Source organism: Miscanthus floridulus, chromosome 7, assembly GCF_019320115.1.
Source record: "Miscanthus floridulus cultivar M001 chromosome 7, ASM1932011v1, whole genome shotgun sequence".
Classification (NCBI taxonomy): domain Eukaryota; kingdom Viridiplantae; phylum Streptophyta; class Magnoliopsida; order Poales; family Poaceae; genus Miscanthus; species Miscanthus floridulus.
In genome coordinates, this window is record NC_089586.1 from 78,085,664 (window position 1) to 78,105,908 (window position 20,245).

General features: G+C 45.3%; 1 pseudogene; it reads left to right on the plus strand.

The window, feature by feature from the left end:
* The first annotated feature begins 7,041 nt into the window (after positions 1 to 7,041).
* On the plus strand, positions 7,042 to 12,555 carry LOC136465692 (uncharacterized; annotated as a pseudogene).
* The last annotated feature ends 7,690 nt before the right edge of the window (positions 12,556 to 20,245 follow it).

The window sequence follows — 20,245 nt, forward strand, 5'->3', positions numbered from 1 at the left end:
ATGCGAAGGGGGAAGGTAAAGTGATGAGACTTTCCGCGTGTGTCATTATAAAAGATCCTAATTCCGGGTGTGTTTCTAAAAAAAAATTTAGCGGTCTTCGACGTCACCAATTTAACTTTTCCGTATCCTCCATGCCACTTTCGTTAGTTTGGGCTCTAACGCCGTCAAACTGTAGGCGTGAAAAAACAAAAATGCCCTTAAGTTCAAATATATTATTAATTTTTTTTGAGCATCTTAACAACTTCAAATGAAAAAACTCAAAACTAGAAAGTTGTAGACCTCGTCGAGATCTATAATTTTCATATAATTTTTTTTTCATTTATTTCCGCAAAAAAATAATATGATTTTTCTAAGATATATTAATCATATCAAATCATATTTTTTTGCGGAATTAAATAAAAATAATTTTTATATAAAAATTATAGATCTCGACGAGATCTACAACTTTCTAGTTTTGAGTTTTTTCATTTGAAATAGTTAAGATACTCAAAAAATTAATAACATATTTGAATTTAAGGGCATTTTCGTCTTTTCACACCTGCAGTTTGACGGCGTTAAAGTCCAAACTGACGGAAGTGGTATGGAGGACACGAAAAAGTTGGAGTAGTGGCGCTGAAGACTGCTGAATTTTTTCAGAGGCACATAGAGAATTACGATATTTTATAATGACACATAGAGAAAAGTCTCTAGAGTGATTGCCTGATTGGGAGACCTGTGAAGGAACGCAATGTGACAGATTTTTTATGCAAAATTGCAGACAACAAAGGGAGTGGACAAAGAGCCAGTAATGGACAACAAAAACTATTCCGTGACCAAACACCAAAGTTGCCATTTATCATTTTTGTATGTACATATATGTATAATTTATATGTGTTCTATGCGCTTTCAAATTTGAGTAAAGTCGATTTATCCCTGGACTAGTTGCTGATTTTAAAACACCCCTCAAACTATAATACTGGATAATATACCTTTTTAACTTTTAAAATCAAACAAAGTACCTCCGACTATTTTAAAGTGGTTATTTTGCTGGCACTCACCTGCCATTTGGTCTTTTTTTCTTTTTTATATATAAAATAAAAGATCATAACTTTTTATATGAAGTTGTATGAGTAAAAACTTTATATCACAGTTGTAGGCCTCGACATGATTTACAACTTTATAATTTATAACTTTTCTAAATTTTAAATTTTAAAATGACCTTATATGTTGACAGTTTACCTAATTAAAGTTGTCACTATCAGTATGATCTATAACTTTATAGTTAACAACTTTTTTATCGAGATTGCTTAGAGTCCAGAATATTTGTTTTAAGTTCTCTAGTTTTGAAATTCATTTTTTTGAATTTTTCAAAGATCTCTGATGTTGACGTAGTCTACACTCAACATATTCTATGACTTTATAGTTAACAGTATTTTTTTATCAGGGGTCATTTAGAGGCCTAAATTTCATTTTTAAATTCTTATATTTGGAATTTAATTTCTTGGATTTTTTTTTTCAAAAGACAAAAAATAAGTATCTAAATGAAATCAAATAAATAATTACAAAATTATAGATCACGTTGAAATCAACTAACTCTGGTATAGATTATGTCAACATCAGAGATCGTTTGAAAATTTAAAAAAAATTCAAAATTAGATAACTTAAATTGAATATATAGGGCTCTAAATGATTTCAGATAAAAAATTTATCATCTAAAAAGTTGTATATCTTATTGAGAATTACAAGTTTGATATAGACTCTGTCAACGTCCAAGATCTTTTGAAAATTTTAAAAATTTGAATTTCAAAATTTAATATCTTTTAATAAATATTTGAGCCTCTAAATTTATTAAATAGAAAAGTTATCAACTACAAAGTTGTAGATCGTGTCGATATGTACAACTTTAATATAAAGCCTATATTCCAATGACTTTATATGAAAAAGTTATGCCCTTTTATATATAAGAGAGAAAAACCAAGTGACGGGTGCGCCTCACTACCAAGTCAACAAAACCACCCAAGAAACCACTTTGGAGTGGTCAAAGGGGATACTTTGTCTGGTTTTAAAAGTTAAGGATGTATATTGTCCAGTATTATAAGGAAAATTAAAAAAAGTATTATAGTCGAAAAGATCTTTCAAATCAGCGACTAGTCCGAAGGGATGAATACAACTTTACTCTTCAAATTTCCGCTAACATAGATTCCACCGAACATAGCTCTCACTGTGACGTGAAACGTGATCAGCGTGCATGGGATAGGGCATAGAATTGTATGCCAATAGGCAACAACAAGCAATGGTTTTCCATAAAAAGCATTTGTTGTACTGGAAAAACACTAACTTTAAGACCATCTCCATAAGTTTGGTATAATTTACTTGCTAAGAACTTCAATTTTGTCCTTCTCCAATATTTTTTTATAGGGACAATTGTCTGGCGGACATCCAAAGTGATGGTCCTTTGCTCGCGGACACCCACTTTGGAGTATTTTGCCAGAAGACACTCTGGTTCGGTGAAATTAGGCCACAGGACACCGCGGACCGGTTGCAGCCGGTTGAGGAGAGAGAACAACGGTGAAATGACATTCTTGCCCCTGCCACTTTCTTCTTCCTCTCTCCCTTTTCTCTTTTTCTGTTTCTTGTCCCCGCCACCCTCTCCGCCTCCCGCACCCGCCCCCTTTCTTCTTCCCCTAGCTCTTTCTATTCTTTCTCGCCAGTGCCCTTGCCATAGCCGCGAGTTCAGAGCTCAGAGCTCGCCAGTGGCGACGCCTTGCGCCTCCTTGGTCTGCCTCCAGCCCCGCTCTGCCGCACCGCCGACGGCCTCAGTCTGTAGCCGCCCGTGTCCACCCACAGGTTGTGCGTAGGTCCGCAGCCACCCCCGCCGGTCTACAGGTCGCCCGCATTCGTAGCGGTAAGTTGCGTCCGTCCGCGCGCAAGTCGCGTGCCCGCTCGCACACCCGTAGGTCGTCGCCGTACTCAGGCCAAGCCTCGCCATGGCCACGAGCTTGGAGCTCGCGGGTGCCTAGCCTGTGAGCAGCAGCAGCGCACGCAGCAATGGAGACGCGGCGCTAAAGGTAGGCTCGGGTGTAACACCTCGGTGTTAAGCATGCACTAACATTCCATCCCATGAACATAATCATCATCACCTCATGCATAAGCATCATTCACGCAGTTCATTTCGAAAGAAATGAAGTATCATTTCATGTGATGCTTAAGTTGATTGAAAATTTATTCATGTTTCAAACAATGTGAAATGCCATGCTCATGTTTGGATGCCATGATTATTGTTTTGATCACTAAGATAGCTTATAAATGTTTAGGATACAAATTGGAGCCAAGTTCATATTCAAAGTTTTGCCAAATTTTGCTTTTAAACAATTCTTCAAAATTAGGGTTTTGAATTAATATTGATGTTTATTTTGTAATTCAAAATCTATTTGGAATTGGACTGTGGTCATAAAAGCAAAGTTGTAGATCTTAAAAAATGGAACAACTTTCATTTTTACACCAACTTTTAAAACTGCTTTGAAATTGCTCAAAATTTGCATTGAAGGAAATGGGGATAGAAAATAAATTAAAAAAAATCACATTTCACTACAATGGGCCGCAGCCTCGCTTTTGGCCCAGCCGCTCACGCCGGCCCGGCCTGCCTCCGCGCTGGCCTGCTCACCCAGCCTGCCTTAGCGCGCGCAGCGCCTGTTCCCATGCGCCGCGCCCGACCGCGTCAGGGTGCGCTCACGCGCGTGGCCGCCATGCGCCGGCGACGCACGCTGCGCGGCAGCCCCGGCCTGCCCAGCGCCCTCCTGTCGCACCTTCACCTGCCCGGCCGTGCTGCGCTCCTTCTCACTCCCCACTTCACTCTCTCGCTCGCTCAGCAGCAGCAACAGACACAGCAGCGCTCGCTCTGCCGCGCGCCATCGCCGGCGTAGCCGTTCCGGCCACGCCTGACCACCAGAGCCCGCTACGTCTTCGCTACGCCTTCGCCCTGGTCTCGCGCAGCTCGTGCTCATCACAGTTCGGCATGGTAAGGCCCGAGCCGGCTGCTATTGCTCGCCAGAGCATGGCCGAGCTCACCGATGAGCTCCGCTTCCTTGCCCGCCTTTCTTTCTTGCGCACGAGCACCGCACTACGCCGTTGAGTCTCCCGAGCACCTCCTCTCGCCCTACCATGGCCGGAGATGCTCACCGGCGATGACTCGCGCCGCCACTCCACCATGCATGGCAGCGGCCGGCTTCCCGTGCTCTTTGGCCCATGCCACGAGCACCGTAGGGTTCGCGCGGGTGTGGGGAGCACGCCGGTCACCTTCACCGGACCAAAGACCTCACCGTCGGCGAGCTCTCGCCGCCGATGATCTCCTCTGTTTTGGTTCGGCTGACAGGTGGGGTCCCGCTGAACCCCGGACCCGTTTTGTCTGTCCCTGTGTGTGCACACGCATGTTCAGATCCGGGTGCACCTAGCATTTTCGTCGGCTGGTTTTAAAAAGGATTTAAGAAATAATTTTTCAGAATTCTGTTAAATGCTTTGGAAATTTATAACTTGCTCAAAATTTGTTGAAACAAATTTTGTTGTGTTCCTTGTCACCAGATCTACATGATAAAAATATTGCATGTCATTTTTGAGATACTTTTCTGTAGAGCTTTATTTAATCCTTGATATTGCTGATATCTTGTAAAATGTGTAGTAAAACCTATATGTATCAGAAAAATATGCTTCCAAGTTTGTTACTCTTCTTGTGTAATGTACTTCCTAGGAAAAATATATGACATGCATGTCCTATAGAAAAATTGTGAGATGTAGTTCAAGTGCGTTTAATGGCTGATTTTTGTTATTTTTGCTAGAGAGCAAAATTTGTATAAAACATGCATGTGATAATTTTTGTACAGTGATTATTTACTGTTTAGAACCTAGGAAAAATACTAAGTCTATTGTTTTACACTTTTCATAATACAAAGTATTCTCATGCTCATAATTAGGTCCAAACTTGTCACTTTTGTGTAGGCTATTCCACTTATCTAAATGCCATAAAAATCTGATGGTAGACTACTTAAGGTAGTACTGTGCTATGATAACTTTCTAAGATTTTTCTAAGCTATAAAAATAGATGTTGCTATTCAAACCTATTATTAATTAGGATTTAATCAAATGTTGCTTTATGCATGATTAAGAAATTAGTGAAGCTTTGGTGTATCTCTGAAGCATTTAATGAGATGTGTTGACTTAGCATATTAGTAGTAGAAGAGAATGCAGTAGATGACATGTGCTTATAGTATATCTTCTTGGATGATGTTAACTACCTTGCATTCAAGCATATCCATTGTGCTCATTTCATTCGATGCACCTTTTGCATAAGCACTTACGCACATGCACCATACAGGATCGTAAACCGAGAGCCCAGTCGTCATACCCGAGGAGCCCGAGGAGTAGCTCGAGGTGCAGCCGCAGGAAGTGACCGAAGCAGACGAGAAGGACGTTGAGGAACTTCTGGAGTGTCTCGATCACCGCCCGAGCTCCTTCGAGAGAGGCAAGCCCTGGAGCATTTTTCTCCCTGGTTTGCAATTATTAATTAAATGCTTTACTTTAATTGATGCATTACGTTCAGGAGCTGTTTGCAACCGTTGCTGCATTATACCTTGTCTACCTTTGTTATACTATATCCTTGTTACCCTGGTATCCGTAGTCGAGTCAATGCTTAGCTGGCTTAGACCGGTAGAAGTCGGGTGATTTCCTATCACCTGCAAGCTATAGGTGGTTACCTGGATCTGCTTGGATAACTATGTAGTCATGGTATAACTAAGTGTTAATTTGAAGTTGAGACCGGACGGAGACTTACAGAGTTTTAGACTATAGTGCTTTCTGTCTGTATCGATTAAAGACCGACCGTTGTTGGGCCTCAGGTCATGTTGAACGCATGCCTTACATTTAGCTGGCCGAATAAAGTATCTTTCGACCGCGAAGCTGGGAGATTATTTGGTCTGAGTAGATTGCCCGCAGCGCACTGTGCCGAAGCAGGTGTGGTAGGACACGGGAGCGCGAAGATAAGACCAAAGAGCAGTCGGTCGGCCCCCCGGGTACATGTGGTTCCTGGTAAACTCAAGATTCCTGGATAGTTGACTCGGTGACCGATACCTCACTTTAGCGATGAGTGAGGTTTGTGTAAGGAATAAATCACCAGCTGGTTAGGAATCGATTCGAATCGCCATCGCTCCTGGATAGTGAGCACTTGACTTGAGTGACTTCATCGTAGTAATGTTGATGGAACACTTGGACAGTTATAATGAATATGACATTATGGAAGTTGTTAATAATCATTGGTTATCATTATTTGCTTAATCACATACTTGCTCTAGTATAGGTGCAAATATAGTCGACAGGTTAATAATAATTAACTGGACAATAATGCTTTTGGAAAGGTTCTTGAAATACTAAAAATGTCTCTTTTCACAAATGAGTCAGCTACCCTACTATAAAGCCCTTCATAATCCTTGGTGTCACTTTATTTTCGGTTATGTCGGGTAAGTCTAGCTGAGTACCTTCTCGTACTTAGGGTTTTATTCCCACTTATTGCAGATAGGCAGATGTATTACGGCTATTGTATCAACTGTCTTTATCCTACGATGGGTGATGCTTAGGACCATGGGCATGGTCATTCTGTATGTCTCGTCTGATGCTTTTGTTGGAGATGATCATTAGCTGGCACTATATTTGAACTCCGTGTGAGTGTGTGTGGTTTTGAACAAATGGCTTCCGCTACTTCTATTTGAACTCATTTTGTAATAACTATGTTTAAACTCTGATGTATTTGTGATGCGAACTTTTATGTAATATGTGATGGTGACCGCTAAACTTATTACGATCTTGGCTAGTATGTGAGTTGGTTTGAAATTCTTCATGATTTTACAGACTACCGGGTTATACGGGCTTAAGTTTGCTAAATCATCTGCTCTGACGGATGATTTTCTTACTTAATTTCGTATAATTGGTCGGTTCTGTTACATCGGGCGCACAACTTGGTAGTCGTGACCGCACCAAAGTCGGCCCACGGTGGCCCCACCGCAAGAGTCGGCAGCCATGGAGGACCCAAGCCGGGGCGTGCGGGCGGGGCTGTGCGCGCGCGACAGCGACCAAGGCGCAAGCACGCTTCGGCTGTGCGTGGGGCCGCAGGTCACGGCGGCTGCGGGGCATGAGGAGGCTACGGCGGCTCGTGAGGCAGCAAGGCGTGGGCGGCAATAAGCTAAGGTGGCTCGTGGGTCCGCAGGGCACACCGGCAGCGGGCCGTGATGGCACAGGCGATGGGAGCTCGGCAATGGTGGTCCTGGCACAGTGAGGGAAGAGGGTGCGGCGCTAGCACGACAAGTGGGGAGGGGAGCTCAACCAATGGAAGAAGAGAAGAGGAGAAGAGGAGGAAGAAGAAGATGACAGGTAGGGCCCGCGCGTCGGTGAGAGGGAGAAGGGCGGACCCAACTGTGGTTCAAGGGCATCGGATGTCCAAAACGAAAATTTCTCTCTCCTCAACCGGCTACAACCGGTCCGCGGTGTCCTGTGGCCTAATTTCACCGAACCAGAGTATCTTCTAACAAACTGCTCAAAACGGGATGTCCGCCAGCAAACGACCATCACTTTGAATGTTCAACAGACAATTATCTCTTTTTTATAATAGCTTTCTAAATGATTTTAAGAAGCTCTTTTACCAAATTGACTGAGGGCACTTTTTTTTCTCTTTTTACTAAACTCCTATACATGCTCTAAGGCCCAACTACCTTATACGTAATTGAGCTCAACCTCAGCCAGAAAATCATAAGACCAAACCTCAATCTTGAGGCTTGGGCGTCAGCGAATAAACAAATCAAGTTCTTTGATGTTGCTATCCAGTGGAAAGTTTACTGTCATCAAGGGTCTACTTTGCTGCCTCCTTTGCCCGCGCACTAGGAGACAAAACATAATGTGTAAGAATATCTCAGGCCTGTTTGGCCATTGAAATTGAAATTTATTCTAATAATCATAATTTAGACATAGATCAATAAAGTTAACATGGCTATTGAAAGCATCTAGGCCCCTTGTTGGGTTTCGGTGATTAATGATAATACAAAATTACTATGACTAACGTGTGTTTTGCAGAAGTAATTAAGTTAGGTCATGGTAATGGAGATTGATTGGGCAATCGAGGTGGTCATGCCCCTACGATGAAAATCGTTTTGGTTTTCAAAGGATGGACGACAAGGTTAAGGACGACTAGTTCTAAGTGTCTATTGGAGTTGGAGAGACACTTAGAGTAGTTTAGGACTTTGTTTTTCCTTTGGCCGTACTACTAAGGGGATATGGACGGGTAGCTTGACCTAGGTGAGTTTAGTGAGTTAGGTGTGATGTACACTTGTTAAAACTAGCACTAGGTAGCTCTACAACAGCCCTATGATCATATGGAGCAAACTTCATTCACATATGTTCGAGACTTGGAAGTGAATGAAGGGTCAAATGATGACCGGACGCTAGCTTCGGTGCGACCGGACGCTGGCCGTAGGGTCCGGTCAGTACATTTGATCAAGGAGATTGCGTTCGGTGCGACCGGACACTGGAGTGGTCAAGTGACCGGACGCTGAGAGGCAGCGTCCGATCGACTCCAGTAAGGTTTCAGAGAAGGAAATCTACGACCGGACGCGTCCGATCAATACTGACCGGACCTTGAGGATCCAGTGTCCGGTCGAGTACAGTAAGCATCCAGTGAGGGTTTAATGCGACCGGACGTGTCCGGTCAGTGGTGATCGGACCTTGCCAGCGTTCGGTCAACACTTAAACACTGGTGTATGGGTTGAACTGACCGGAGCATCCGGTCAACATGACCGGAGCGTTCGGTCACCCCGCAGAGGCACATAACAGTTCGTTTTTTAGGCTGCCTTATAAATAGAAGCTCCACTCGTGTGTGGAGTCACTTTAGATCATTTCAACAACTGAGAAACACGTTTGTGAGTACCAAGAAGAGCAAGGTTCTAGTGAGGTGATTGAGATTTAAGAATCCAAGAGAGTAGCCTTATTAGTGAATCATGAATAGCAAAAGTGTGCATCCACCGTTCTCATTAGGCTTCGAGTGGTCAAGTGAGAGTTCGTGCTTGTTACTCTTGGTGATCATCATCACCTAGACAGCTTGGTGGTGATTGGGAGCTTGGTGATCACCCGATGGAGCTTGTGGGTGACCCAACTCAAGTTGTGAGCGGTTTTGGGTGATTCGCCGCGACGGAGTGTCGAAGAATCAACCCGTAGAGAGCACTTGATCCTTGCGCGGATTAAGAGGGAGCTACACCCTTACGCGGGTGCTCCAACGAGGACTAGTGGGGAGTGTCGACTTTTCAATACCTCGGCAAAACATCGCCGCGTTCCTCTCTCTCCATTTACTTTGAGCATTTACTTTGAGCATTTACTTTGAGCAATTCAATACTTGTCTTTACATTCATAGAATTGTCATGCTAGAGTAAGTTTGGAACATAGGTTGCAAGTCCGTTGTGCGTTAGATTAATAGAAACATTTTTCCTATGGCACAAGGGGTTAATTGGGCTAACCGTAGGATTTAATTATTGCAAGAAAATTTAGAATTAGCCCAATTCACCCCTCTCTTGGGCATCTTGATCCTTTCAGCTATATGTAAAACTTACTTAATAGTTGAATACTGTTGTTGACCACATGTAGAAGACACTTATAGCGTGTTTTGATTCGTCGATGAGGAGAGCCTAGGTCGCATCTGAATCTAGGCTCCTGCTGGACAAGTCTATGGGGTGCGAGCTATTGTTTTTTTTTTGTCTACATGTATAGAACCCGACTAAGAAGAGGTGGTGTTTGCCGTACCATATGAAATAAAATACCAAGTCAAAACAACATCAGAATTAAAGGCCTTGTTTGGATATTATAGTATTAAGAAAACATAGTATTAATAAAGTGCAGGTTTAGAACTCATGGATGTGTAAAATCATGATTTAGAAAAAGGTATAGAGTAGAGTTTTTAAAACACTAAAACCACTACAATTGTAACAATACCATGGTGTTTTTAAACCATAAAATTGGTTGCATCCAAACACTTCATGATACTCTAAAACCAAAATATTTTACAAAACCATGATATATGTTTTTTTTTCTTCTAAAACCATAAAAATGCCTTGCATCCCAACAGGGCCTAACGGTGCAACCACAAGGGATTACTATACAGTATATTTTCCTTTTTGTAATTGGGCAGTCACATTAAGTTGACATAGTTGGTTTTTGATTCATAATGGCAACCAAATATAACACATAAATACATGATCATCTTCTCGTCGCAACTCATGTGCACTCACCTAGCTGAGGAGAAAAAACACAGAGAGGTGGTTCACTATAAGAGAGTTGTCGTATCAATATCCTGTAAATAAGGCGTTTGTATCTCTATATTGTTTAATGAAAACAAATATCATATAATTAGTCTGTCTACTACACATCTATGTGTTTTATGTAGTTTCAACACATGAAATTTTTTTCACCATAGGATTAAGATCTAACAGGCTCCACCATTCTTCTACCCCAGCCTCTAGCTTTCTTCTATCTCCAGACAATCACAAATCACAAGATCACAGATTCACGGATCACAAGAAATAATTTTCTTTCTATGAAAGGACAAATCGCAGATCGCAGAGGAGGCCACCGCCACCGCCGCCACTACCATGGCTGGCGCGGGCACGAGGAGGCGCGCCGGGCGCCGGGGCGATCTTGCCGGTCGCTGTCGCCGGCGCCGGTGGTCGCCGTTGAGAAAGAGAGAGGGAGAGAGAGAGTGAGAAAGAGTCGGGCGGTGAGAGGGAGGGTGTTTATGTGTTCGTTATGACATATGGGCCCCAGACGTCATAGATAAAAAAATACATGTGTGTGTGTTTTTTTACTAAAATACATGTATGTTGTATAGCATTTTTGTAAATGAATCTTGTAAGATCCTGGTTGAATCCGCAATTCGGAAGCCGCTCCCCAACCTGGCCCTGTGCTCTCTGATACCCTATTACAGTACCTTGTTTAGTTACCTCCATTTTCTTACCACCTTACTCATCGGTTACTCCTCACGGTAACACGCCGCAGCAGCGAAGGTGTTCGCTGGTCTGAAGCCGTTCAGCCAGCTGGCTGGTTTCAGGCATGCGGTACTGTTCATCAAACCAGCCGAACAGTGTTTTTCTCTCACAACAAACCAGCCAGAACAGTGTTTTTCAGCCAAGTTTCAGACCAGCCGAAACTTGGCTGAGAAAGGGAGAGGGGGAGCGTCAATCGGAACCGAATCTTGCGCCGCACGCCGAACTGTACAAAAATACAACACAGGCGGTGGTCCAACCAAATACCAATCGCTAAAATCTCCCCCTCTCCCTTTCTCTCTCTCGATCGGAATAGCGCAGGCGGAGCCGGAGCAATGGTTCATCCTGGGCCGCGTCGTCCTCGAGCAGGCACGGCGCCAATGCCTTGGTTGACCCTAACCTTGACCTCAAGCTACCGCTCGACAGGCCGCCGCCGCGCATCACCAGCCTCACCGCGCTCACGAGGGTTGGCGTCGTCCGCGGCCAGCTCTCCATCGTCGCCACCAGCAACAAGGACCTCCTCCTCCACGAGCTCGAGAGGCCCTCGGAGCCCAACAACCCGAACATCTTCTTCCTGGCGGTCGGGATCGACTTCATGCCTGATGAGCGGGCCGCCGCCGCCGGACGCAGCGTGTTCGACGTCACCGCCACGCCCCTCCTCAACCGCACCCCCGGATTGCCCCACTTCTCCGGCGTCAGGAACGTCGGCTTCCTCAGTCGCCGCGGCGGCAACGGCACGTACGTGGTCACAGAGCTCCAGGCCACCGATCGCCAACCGGACAACACCGTCCCCTTCATCACCTGCCGCTCTCACCAGGACCCGGAGAACGACACGTTGGAGTGGGAGTGGAACCAGACGTATCTCAACTGTCCCGTCCTCGACGACGAGGCCAACCCGCAGTGGAGTACCCACGACGTGATCGCCCACGACAATAAGCTCTGGTGGGTCAACCTCTCACGGGGTCTCGTCGCCTGCGACCCGGCCCCGGTCCAACAACTACTGCCGACGCTGGAGTTCGTGGCGCTCCCGGTCCTCGCCGGGTTCGAGGACAGGCACGAGCCGCCGGTGCAAATCGACAGGTACCGCATCGTGGGTGTGAGCGCCGGCGGGATGCGGTTCGTGGACGTCGCTCGCAGGCGCAACGATCCCGAGGGAGAGACGCGGGTGGTCGTCTGGACGCTGGACTTACCACAGCTGGATGAGTTGATCATCAGCGCCAGGTGGGAGGACAACCCCAGGCAGACGACGCTGGCGAACATCTGGAACAGCGCCAACTACGTGCCGATGCCGAGGGGGATCCCCGTGGTCGCGCTTGTGCACCCCAACGAGCCCGCCGCCGTCTACTTCTTCCTGGAGCAGTACGTCTTCTCCGTCGACGTGAATCAAAGCGCCGTCGTGCACTTCGCGGTGATGCCGGAGGACGGCGTGCATTTTCCACGTGTTTTCCATCCGCCTGTCCTGGTCCGAGCTTTACTTGCAATTTGAATTTCACATGAGATGCCTGATGCCTTCGTATGCACGGATGACCTAGCAAAACGTCATGTAGAGTAGTATATCTGTTTGCATCTATGGTATTGGTGCTTATCATGATAACGGTCACCTTTGATCCCCTTGTTAGTTACCACTGAGATACGGAATCTTTCAGCAATTGCATGACTACTACTCTACTGTCCATGTTCATCTTCAGTTGGGAGCAGGGGAAATTAAGGGAGACTAGTTCTGCGCTGATGAAATATGAATGATAATTAGTATAAAAAGTTGTAAAGCATGGAGCCCGTGACGTGTATGTTGCAATTTAACTTCTAAACAGGTGAACAGAACTCTCCAATTTGAAACTTGAAACCTTGCCTATCCCGTTTTTAATTTGAGCATGAACAACTTGCTACAACAAATTTGAGCTTAATAACGAAGCCCAAACTAAGAAGTAAACGACTGCATGCAGGTACAGAGAATGCTGCTACTAAATCGTTTCTGAGGGGATTCATGAACTGAAACATGTTTAGAGAGGCATTCCATCAGTTTGACTGTGTTTTCTGTTCCAGAATTTCATGAACCTGAAACCTATTTAGAGAGGCATTCCTTCAGTTTGACTGAGATTTCTGCTCCAGAATTTCCTCGCACATTTAGCGATTCTTTTAGTATATACTATTATCGTATTCAGTAACTCTTGACTGACACGTGGTGTATTACTTCTTTGAAGGTCCCATTACAGGTCGTATACGAGGAAACGGAACACCTGGCCCAGCATGGATGAGGATCCTGCTGAAGGATGAAATCCCCATTCACGGTGCGGTTATACTTCTCTTGGGTTGACCGCCTAGCTATATATATATATACCCGCACTATATATCTTTCAGTAGCAAACATGAAGTACTCCTCTTTTGTGCAGGTCGTGACCAAGTGTGAAGGTCGTGCGCAAAGCCGGCCTTTGTTGTTGTTTCATGTGTTGGCTGTGAGCAGACAAGAGTGTAGACAGGGATTCAAGTCTTTTCTGGTCACAAACTATACAATTCTAACTGTCACAAACTAACTATACAATTATAACTGTCACAAACTATACAATTCTAACTGTCACAAACTATACATGTAGCCCCGTTCGGCTTGCTGAAACTTGACTGAAAGTGGCTGAAAAACACTATTCTGGCTAAAATGTTGTGGGAGAAAAACACTGTTCTAGCTGAAAAAAAAAGCCGAACAAGCCGAATATAAGGTAAGCCGAACGGGGCTATCCATGCTTTCTACTTCTCATAAGTATTTGTTACCTCTATCCATGCTTTCTACTTCTCTTAAGTATTGTATTCAGTTTTGTTGATGCGTTATCTGTTGAACATTTGGTCAATTTACGATTTATATTAATCCATAAATATGACTTAAACAATAGTAACAGTACCACTAATCATACTTTAACAGCACCACTACTGCAGATAGTATTTAACAGTGCAGCAACCAAATGCGCTAAAACCGCTAACAGAATAGCATATGAACAATAGCGCACAGTGGGATTAGATTTATACCCTAGGGTGGGACTGCCGGTACCCGACCCTAGGGTGGGACTGCCGGTACCCGCGGACAGTGAGCCACCATCTTCTCCGTCGTTGGTGTTGGTGCGGCCACCAGTCCTCCTCGTGTCCATCATGTTGCAGAGGAGGTCGCGCCGGGAGACTCCTGCAGGTGCGGTGTCGGAGCAGTGGCATGGGAAGCTCCTGCAGGTGCGGTGTCGCAGCAGTAGCACGGGAAGCTCCTGCAGGTGCGGTGTCGCAGCAGTAGCATGGGAAGCTTCTGCAGGTGCGGCGTCGGAGCAGTAGAACGAGACTCTCCCGTCAGGAAGCAGAAGCCCCCGAATAGGAAACTGCAGACGGGGCAGCAGTCGCACCGGGAAGCCGGCGCTCCCCAAAAACTTGATTCCCCGCCTACCCGTGCAGGTACGCTTGACGGGGGAAGTTCCGGAGGCTTGCTACTGAAGTTCCCTGTGCGCGTAGGGAACTCCGGTCGGAGATGCAGACGAACAGCTCAGCGCTCAGATGTTGCGGAGAGGAGGAAGAGGAAGAGTCGGGTCTCGCACACCTGGAACAGGGGCGCCCTCCCCTCATTATAGCCGCGCAATTCCCCATCTGTCCGTTAGGCCCTGTCGGGGGAATGAACCTGGACAGGGTGGTTGGGCGTTGAGAAGCCAGGCCACGGCCCACGGCCACGGCCAGGCGCGTCGCGTCGCGCGCGCGCGGGCGGCGCGGCTCGGCTCGGCGGCGGCGGCGCGCGCGTGTGGCCTCCCGGTTCTCCCTCTCAACTTGTCTATATGAGAGTCCTAAGACTCACTATTTAAGTTGATAACCTTTTTAGTGAATTTCTCATATGGTACTAATCACTTTTCCACTTAACAATAATTGTGGGCCTTTAAAGTTTATTTGATTAATTAGAATAAATAATGGGCCTGGCCCAAATTAATCTAACAATCCCCACCAAACTTCAAAAGTCCACAGTTAATGTCTTCAGATCTGAGCTTGTTTGATATACCAGTGTTTCGATGGAGACTGTTAAGTTGAACATCCATCTAGAAAAGGAGTTTACACTCATTTACAACTGACCAATGGACTATGCCTTGAATTGACAGTTTTGTGCAAAGTGAGGCTCACTCGATTCCTAAACTGATACTAGGCTGCCTGTAGCATCCCCTCTGGTTGGAGCATATAAGTCATACTCCTGGCCTATTCATGAGTATCTAGATATCACCAAAATCTCATAGATTGCGACTAGCAATCGAACTCACATAGGTGTGTTCCTTTAAGATGCCCTGTAGGCCGACATCTTTGCTTCTCATTAAGCCACTCGGATCATATTGAGGTATTTACCATCCTGCCATACAGATAGGAAGAGAAGTACATTACTCAAGAGATTGACCTTTATTAAAAAGGGTCTCTTCCCTCAGTCTACCCATAGCTTGTTTCACCATCCTAATTCACGGGATCTCCGATCACATAGGACAGGTTGCCACCACGATAGAACTTCATGTGGGTCTCAGTCCCATCTCACTCGATGCACTATCTATCACATTACGTGATAGTCCCTTAGTAAATTAATCTGCCAGATTTTTAGACGTATGGACATAGTCCAATGCTATTACTCTGGAGTTTCTCAATTTTCTGACAGATTTTAACCGCCGCTTTACATGCCTAGTGGTCTTCATGTTGTCCTTTGAACTATTTATCTTGATAATTACTGTTTGGTTATCACAGTTCATAGAAATTGCGGGCACAGGTTTTTCAACCACCGGCAAATCCATAAGGAGATCACGGAGCCATTCAACCTCAACAGTAGCGGTATCAAGTGCTGCAAGTTCTGCTTCCATTGTTGACCTTGTTAAGATGGTCTGCTTGCAAGACTTTTAGGAAACAGCGCCACCTCCAAGTGTGAATGTATATCCACTTGTGGCTTTTAACTCATCAGCATCAGATATCCAATTTGCATCACAATAGCCCTCGAGTACCTTCGGGTACCCCGTATAGTGAATGCCAAAGCTCGACGTTCCCTTTAGATAACGCAATATTCTTTCAAGAGCACGCCAGTGATTATCTCCTGGATTTGAAATAAACCGGCTTAATTTGCTCACAGCAAATGAGATGTCAGGCCTCGTTGCACTAGCCAAGTACATTAGCGAGCCGATGATTTGGGAGTATCTTAACTGATCCCTCATTATTCTTCGGTTCTTTCTCAGGATCACGCTTGGATCATAGGGAGTGGACACGGGCTTGCAGTCACTACAACCAAAGCGACTCAGTACCTTTTCCACATAGTGAGTTTGTACAAGTGTTACCCCACCATTTTCTCCCCTTAGAAGTTTGATGTTTAGTATCACATCAGCCACTCCCAAATCCTTCATGTCAAAGCTCTTTGACAGAAAGTCCTTGACTTCCTCAATCACATTGAGGCTTGTCCCAAAGATTAGTATGTCATCCACATACAAGCACAGGATTACTCCTTCTCCCCCACCATAGCGGTAGTACACACATTTGTCGGCTTCATTCGCAACAAAACCAGCAGATGTCATAGTTTTATCAAACTTTTCATGCCATTGCTTAGGTGCTTGTTTTAGGCCATACAAAGACTTCAATAATTTACACACCTTTCCTTCTTGACCTTCTACTACGAAGCCATCAGGCTGATCCATGTAGATCTCCTCATCTAGCTCCCCATTTAGGAAAGCCGTCTTAACATCCATCTGATGAACGAAAAGACCATGAGACGCAGCCAGGGCAAGCAGTACTCGGATTGTGGTCAATCGGGCCACTGGTGAATAAGTATCAAAGAAGTCCTCGCCTTCTTTCTGGGTATAACCCTTAGCCACAAGCCTTGCCTTGTACTTTTCAATCGTACCATCAGGCCTAAGCTTTTTCTTGAACACCCATTTACATCCTACAGGCTTGCACCCGTAAGGACGATCAACAATCTCCCAAGTTCCATTGGTCATAATTGAATCCATCTCACTTCGCACTGCTTCCTTCCAGTAGTCAGCGTCGGGAGAGGAAAATGCCTCAGTAATGGTGCTTGGAGTGTCATCCACGAGGTATATAGTGAAATCATCACCAAAAGACTTTACAGTCCTCTGTCTCTTACTCTTTCGAGTAGCTCCACTATTACCCTTCTCTGGATTCTCAACACATGTTTGTTCAAGATGTTCTGTTGGCGCCATGGGGGAATCAACAGGTTTTTGACTAGATGTGCTAGGTTCATTTCCTCTCATAGGAAATTCATTCTCAAAGAATGTAGCATCTCTAGACTCAATCACTGCACCAACATGCATGTCAGGTACTCCAGAGCTTACAACTAGGAATCTATAGCCGACGCTGTGTAAAGCGTAACCGAGGAACACACAATCTATAGTTTTTGGTCCAAGTTTGCGCTTTTTGACGATTGGCACATTCACCTTGGCCAAGCATCCCCAAGTGCGTAGGTATGAGAGAGTCAACCTTTTCTTTTCCCATTCCTCGAATGGTGTTACTTCTTTATTCTTTGTAGGAACTCTATTCAGGACATGACATGCCGTCAATATAGCCTCACCCCACCATTCGTTGGAAAGTCCCGCAGTGTCTAACATGGCGTTAACCAAATCAGTTAGAGTGCGATTCTTTTGTTCGGCAATCCCATTGGATTGGGGGGGAGTATGGAGGCGTCCTCTCATGAATAATTCCATGTTCCTCGCAGAATGAATCAAACTCATGTGAAAAGTATTCTCCCCCACGGTCAGACCTCAACCGTTTGATTTTTCTTTCCACTTGATTCTCTACTTCAGCTTTATAGATTTTAAAATAATGCATTGCTTCATCCTTTGTTTTTAGCAAGTACACATAGCAAAATCTAGTGCTATCATCAATAAGAGTCATGAAATATTTCTTTCCTCCTTTGGTCAATACACCATTCATCTCGCACAGATTAGAATGAATGAGATCTAGCGGTGCCAAATTTCTCACCTCTTTCACAGCCTTGTGAGGCTTGCGAGGTTGCTTCGCTTGAACACAAGCATGGCACTTAGACCCTTTGACCAGATCGATTTTAGGGATTAATTTTAAACTAGCTAAGCGCGTCATACAACCAACATTGATGTGACAGAGTCGGAAATGCCAAACATTAGACTCATTATCATTTCTCACATGGTTCACAATTTTATCATAAGAATTCATCAAAGAGAAGCGGAACAAGCCTCCGCTTTCATAGCCTTTTCCAACAAAGGTTCCATACTTGGATACAACATATTTATTGGACTCAAATACAAGTCTAAAGCCATCTCTACATAATAGAGATCCACTAACGAGATTCTTCTTGATGGAGGGGACATGCTGCACGTTCTTTAGCTACACGATCTTTCCCGAAGTAAACTTCAGATTGATCGTACCAACACCAAGTACAGCAGCATGCGTACCGTTTCCCATCAGCAAGGAGCAACCTCTTTGTTCCTGATAAGAAGAAAACAAAGAAACATCAGAACAAACATGAATGTTAGCACCCGTGTCAACCCACCACTCAGGCGAGAGACAAACTAAAAAAACTGTAGGTAGATGATTACCGTACCCAGATCCTCCAGATTCGCTAACAACCATGTTTGCGGACTTCTTCTGCTTGTCCTTGCGGTCAGGGCACTCTTTTGCCCAATGGTCAGATGCACCGTAGACAAAGCAAAGGCCCTTTTCTTTTTCCTTGCCCTTCTTCTTAAAAGTTGCAGCTTTAGGTTTGACTGCAGGCCTATTTTTCTTCTTCCTCTGTGCGGCATAAAAGTTCTTCTTTTGCACCAGATTGGCGCTAGAACTTTCCTCATGCGCTTTCTTGCCATGAGTGTCCTTTGCCCTAGCATTCTCCTCCACACCAAGAGTAGCAATGAGATCAGTCACAATGAACACTTGCCTCCTGTGCTTTAGAGTAGTGGCAAAGCTCGACCAAGTAGGTGGCAGCTTAGCGATGATACCGCTGGCCACAAACTTGTCAGGCAACTCACACTCATTGTTCTAGAGTTCCTTTATCAGCATCTGTATCTCATGAGCCTGCTCTACTACAGATCGGTCATCGACCATCTTGTAGTCATAGAACTTCTCCATGATATACAATTCAGTGCTAGCATCGGCAACACCGAACTTGGCCTCAAGTGCATCCCACATGTCCTTGCCAGTGTCCATATCCATGTACACTTGCACCATGGTTTTAGCTAATATGCTGATGAGACCCCCCTTGAACAAGTTATCTGCCTCATTGAACTTAATCTCCTCCTCGTGAGAGAAAGGAGGTTCAATGCGCTTTCCCTTATCACGTGCTCACAACGTATACTAGTGAACCACAGCTTAGAGCGGACACGCCACACTTTATAGTTAGATCCATCATCTTTCAATGGTGATGGTTTTAGTGACGCAGCAAAACTAGCAGCCAAAAATGACCTATCAAGTTTTTGGATTGTTGAACATTTGGTCAATTTACGACTTATATTAATCCATAAATACGACTTAAACAATAGTAACAGTACCACTAACCATACTGTAACAGCACCACTACTGCAGATAGTATTTAACAGTGCAGCAACCAAGTGCGCTAAAACCGCTAACAGAATAGCATATGAACAATAGCGCACAGTGGGATTAGATTTATACCCTAGGGTGGGACTGCCGGTACCCGCGGACAGTGAGCCACCATCTTCTCCGTCGTTGGTGTTGGTGCGGCCACCAGTCCTCCTCGTGTCCACTATGTTGCAGAGGAGGTCGCGTCGGGAGACTCCTGCAGGTGCGGTGTCGGAGCAGTGGCACGGGAAGCTCCTGCAGGTGCGGTGTCGGAGCAGTAGAACGAGACTCTCCTGTCAGGAAGCAGAAGCCCCCGAACAGGAAACTGCAGACGGGGCAGCAGTCCGGGAAGCCGGCGCTCCCCAAAAACTTGATTCCCCGCCTACCCGTGCAGGTACGCTTGATGGGGGAAGTTTCGGAGGCCTGCTACCGGAGTTCCCTGTGCGCGCAGGGAACTCCGGTCGGAGATGCAGACGAACAGCTCAGCGCTCAGATGTTGCGGAGAGGAGGAAGAGGAAGAGTCGGGTCTCGCACACCTAGAACAGGGGTGCCCTCCCCTCATTATAGCCGCGCAATTCCCCATCTGCCCGTTAGGCCCTGTCGGGGGAATGAACCTGGACAGGGTGGTTGGGCGCTCAGATGTTGCGGAGAGGAGGAAGAGGAAGAGTCGGGTC